This window comes from Triticum aestivum, chromosome 5D (genome assembly GCF_018294505.1).
Source record: "Triticum aestivum cultivar Chinese Spring chromosome 5D, IWGSC CS RefSeq v2.1, whole genome shotgun sequence".
Classification (NCBI taxonomy): Eukaryota; Viridiplantae; Streptophyta; class Magnoliopsida; order Poales; family Poaceae; genus Triticum; species Triticum aestivum.
In genome coordinates, this window is record NC_057808.1 from 446,460,746 (window position 1) to 446,466,277 (window position 5,532).

The window sequence follows — 5,532 nt, forward strand, 5'->3', positions numbered from 1 at the left end:
ATATATGTACTACATGTTTTCCTTTTTTGCGACGGAACAATGAGGTTTATGCGTCAAGTGTCATGGTTATATTCAGCTAATACTAACCGATCAATACAACAGGGGAACCTGGCATAACCAACAAGGGCACTTGTCCCTATCCTACCCTGATTAGCTAGACGATCAACAACCCTATTATGGTCATGGTCAACTATACAGAGGGAAAACTCCGGAGCACCAAGAGACGTCTAATCTCATATACTAAGTGACCATTCAACGCAGACATGAGAGGAGCAAAATTTGTTTGAACTATGATGACCAAATTTGACCATTCTAAGGAAAGCGATAAAGCTCCCATCATTGCATGTATCATCCACACTACATGCTTAGATGACTATATAACACCCCAAGATGTCAGTTTTTAGTAGACTTACTGGGGATGATTTAGAGTTGCTCTTAAACCTATTGTACTGTGGCATGCATGGCAGAACCTCGTTGTCCTTGTGGTGTCATAAGATGGTTGGGGCGGTTATCACCATTGTTGTTGTTTGTTGATCGTGGATTTGATTGGTTCGGGCTTTTTTCTTTTTCCACACTTAGGCATAACTTCGGTCTTACATAACTTTGCTATCTGCTGGCTTTTTTTTGTATGCGTGTGTGCGCGTTGGTGTTGGCTATGTGCATCTTAGTTATACAGGGCTAAGTGTGCTCTAATTGTGTTTGTATCCAATTGATGCTTCATTTTGAGTCAATAAAATCCACCCATTATAAAAAAATTAACAAAAATCCACAAGGACCAGTTCCTTTTCTAAGCATGTACTCTCTCCAACTTAGATACAGTGGAATAGGTTTAAGAGCCCAATGAAGATGACTTTACAGCTTATATACAGTGAACTTTCTCAGTTCTAATCCTGTACTGTCAGAGAGTGAATACCATAAAACTACCACAATTCACGTTAGGGTTCCAAAAAACTACCAGAAATTTGTTTGTGACTGATAACTACCAGAATCGGTATCCGCTGTTTCAAAAAACCCAAAACACCGAGTGCTTTACGATTAATCGTGATTATGACAGTTGAGGCCAAAGAGTTGAAACGAACGAACCTGGAGGGGTAGAATTACACTGGATCCATGGACACAACATCTCCGAAACAATCCACCAACCATATCGCCGGCTTTAGATCGCCATGAAAGAAGCGGGACAGGTCTCTGCGGTAGCACGGCGGCGCGGGTCGCCGGCGAGAGCGCGGCAGCACCACATGAAGAGCGAGAAGGCGGCCGCGACCGAGTAAGCCCGTCGCATGAGTGTTAATTGCAATGCAGCATACAAGAAGCAAGGAGCTGACGGCAGAGCGTTGGGTGCTATAGTGCGTGCTTTGCTTACTCCGTCGGAGCCGATCGAGGGCGCATCGAAAGGTCCGACGCGTACCTTCTTGGGCACATCGATATCAAGTTGTCGCACGTCGATCGCGTCTGCTCTGCTAGTGTTTGATCAATATACTTGGCTCCAAACCAGTACGTCATGCATGATAGTACATCTGCAGTATGTTGACCAGTTCATTACCGTATATACCTACAGTTGAAAAGTATGTTCTGTCCGTCTGCAATATATCACTGTTAATAGATCATGAGGGAATCGGCTTTGACTCGTGAATCCACGATGGCCTCTGTAGCACAACGTTTTCCCTTTTTTCTTCCTTGCAGGAGTATAATTAATTAGTAATTATTAGGTAAATCGATCGATCTGCAGCAACGTTTGTGTTTTGGAGTATTTCAGACCATTTTACAAGAGAGTTTATTATGTATCCTCTGCAGTGGCAATAGCATGCACAGGACACGACACGACACGACACAACACGACACGACACAACACAAGAGTTTATTACTACCTAAATCGCACAACGCGAGAACTACGCCTCCAATTGTCGGCTCCCGGCCGGTGTCATCATACCACGAAGGTGCCACGTCAAGACCACCTCAGCTGATTTTGAAGCTTCTCTGACTATAGGATCAGAGTCAAACAAATGGATGCAACTAATTAAAAGCAAACATGGTCGACCTTTGGGTTGGGAAACAGTGGCTATGGTGGACACGGTAGTACCGACATATATACACGTGTATATATTCACACTTTATTTGCAAACGTACGTACGTTATGCAGCTGCCGGCTGCCGCATCACTACATGAAGAGCGAGACGGCGGCGGCAATGGCCACAGCAATGACGGCGAGTTGCTCGAGAGGGTTGACGCCACGGAGGGGAGGTGGGTCAATCGCCGCGACCCTCCTGTGCACCGCGTTGACGGCCACGAAGAACGTGATGAGCATGGGCATGAGAGATGAGGAAGAGGCGGCCGCGAGGCAGCTGTCTGTTGTCGGCGGCGGAGATGATCCGGCTCGGGTGCTGATAAGCGCGGCGGAGGCCAACGATAGGAGGGCTGCCGCGAGCTCATCCTCCTCGTCCATGTTGTGCTAAACTTAATTGGCTGGTGTGTGATCAGGTCTTAGGTGCATGTCGGGTGAGGTACATATATACTCGACATGGCGCCCTGCCCGTGACGCTGCTAGCGCCCGGGACGACGGAGCCTTGAGATATCCAGGAATGGGACCAATCAATAAGCACCACAGACATGACATACGAATATGACCAATAAACTACTTGAAAGAAGTTATACTATATTAATTGTCGCTGATTAATATAAAGTTATCCTAAATCAGTGATAATTAATATGAATCAGAGGGAGTAACTAATTTTATTTTTATGTAAGAGCAGACGGTACGTTGATCCTAACTAATATTTTAGGTTCAGCCGTGGGTCACAAAATGCACTTCTGCGAAAACACTTGTCAATCTTTAACCGACCCAACATGAAACACTTGTACGTAGCTGATAGAACATCAATTCAAACCACATTATATTAATTTGATGTAACACAGGTAGCTGATAGCACATCAATTCAAAACGCATTATAAATCTATTCAAGATGAAAAGTTGAAAATCATACGAATACAATATATGATGACAACTAAATCAACTCCTTAGCCCCCACACCGATGTCAACTAACGAGGTATCATGTATAAATAACTCAAGCATAGCTTCTAATGATAAGCACACTCATATCGTACATGATTCCATACTACAAAAAAAAATATCATACATGATGACAACCAGTCTAACTCCAACTAAAATTGTCCTATGCATTCTTCTCTTCTTACATCCTTTGTCATTAGATTTCTTTCTCGCTTCATGCCACTGACTACACCCTACATGCCCTTTAGTTTCTTTTGCAAGGTTTGATTTTCTTTCTCAAGCTTTTGGATGACACCTCAGGCCCAACCTTTCCACCGCAAAAAACCCCATTCAAATACCTAAAAGACTGAAATTCATACCAACGTGTAAATGGGATCAGAACATTTACAAGGTGACACATTTGGGTAACTAAAATAAAAATCAAAGTTTATTCACCTCAAATGGAAGACGATTTGTGGCACGCATGGGCGGGGCACGTATGCATGCAACCGTATGACTGCGCCAAGATTCGGAAAGTTGTTTTGTGAATAGAGCTTAATTATTGCATGCTTGGTACAACTTCTGGCGGAGAGTGCATGCCCCACCCACCCCACCTCTCATGTTTTGCATTTTTACTTGTAAATTTAAATCTATTATATCTTCTAAAGCAAAAGTCTATTTTTTTTGCATATTCATGTTCCTTGTGACGAGGGCTTTGAAATAAGACCAATTTCGAATACATTTTCACACATTTTCAAAATTATGCTAAGTTTCATCTGCTGAAAATAAATAGAAATGAACGATAGATTCACTAAGTTTCAGAACTAGAACTTAAAACCATGTGGGGGCTCTGACGTTTTGACAAGTTTTAAAAACTTAAGCAAGTCAAGTACTAAAACTAGATGGAACAAATGATAAGTTTGTAAAACTTGGTAAAACTTAATATTACACGACTATCGAGTTTTAATATTTGAAACTTTGTAACAGAAATTAAAAAATATGTCTAAATGTATTCAAAGTGGTCTTATGTGAAAGTACTTGTTGTGTAAGGAACACGAATATCCAATCAAAACTTAATTTGGACTTTTGGTTCAAAAGATAGATTCAAATTTTAAGATCAAAGGAAAAGGCATGGGGGATGGGTGAGTGAGGCATGCAACTTTGCCAAAAACCAACATGCATGGATCTATTCTAGTCCAGCTATTAAGGTTAATGCCATAAACTAGTGCACCAACCTTTTTTTTTAAATGAACTAGTGCACCAACCTTGAAGCAAATGAGTGGTCGCATGCATGTGTGCCCACATATGTGCGTGCCTCTGCGAGTTTCCATACCTCATGTAGGCAATCAAGAGATTTTTTTTCCTGTCAATGCTCTGTTCTCCTAAAAATCTGGCAACTCAACATTTGCCTCATTGAGGCATCATACAAAACTCAATCCAAATCCACCCCAAATCGATAAAATTCAAGAAAAACAAGTTTTTTTTTACCTTGACATTTCCGTGGAAATGGTCCAGGGAGGCCACCTTTTCCCATGAGCCATCATCAATCTATCCCATTGTCTTTTTGGGCCAAGAATAAGATGGGTTCACAAGGTCATCGCAGGCACGTGAGATCGGGAAGGTGGCTACAAAGACCCTAATAATTAACAATCTATATTTGAGATTTAATAAAAATATTCCTATTATTTTATTAAAATAAATAAAAAATCCCATATAGTAGGCTTGGTATGTGGTAGCTGGCCTCATGAAGGGAGGTCACCGACATGAGAGGGGTGGGAGAGGGCTCGGAGAAGGAAGGTCATCGGCACGGTGGCACGACCTTGACATGGGATCGAGTGGCATGGGGGAGAGGCCGGTTTGGGGGTCAGACAGGTGAAGAGAGGCCGATGTTGGTGGATTGGTCTATGCGGGCGGAAGGCATGACGACATGGAGTAGTACCACATTCAGGCCCCGATGTTTGGGCGATAACCGATGTTAGGGTCAGGATCTAGCAGCAGGGCGGCAACAGCAGGGACGTGTTCGTCTCGGCCAACCGATGCTAGGGTTGCGAATGCGGGGCAGCGGGGACGTGAGGATCTAGCTTCAGAAGAAAATTTTGCCTAGTCCACGCTTTGTGTGATATATATGGGGATATTACCTATGATGGACGATCTGGTAGTTCTCATCACTAGTAACACATTTGTATTTTTATATTCTGAAATACCAAGTTATTGTATATGTGTAAAACACTCCAATTTTTTTTTTATTTAAAGCATCCTACATTAAATTGTTCATGTAAAATTTCAGCATTTTTCTGATATCACATTTGCTATTTTTATGCATTAAATGCAATTCAAGCCATTTACTTGATATTTTTGGAAATTTGAACTACATGTACCTTTAAAAGACCTCTAAATGAAAAATAAATATATGTTATGCACATCAATAGCTTCTGTCCAAAAAAGGTGTGAAAAAAATCAAACATTTCCTTGGTAAAATACAAACCTTTATTTGCAATTTCATGTCATGCCGTGTTTAAATTTTTAAGCAGTTTCACGAATGTTG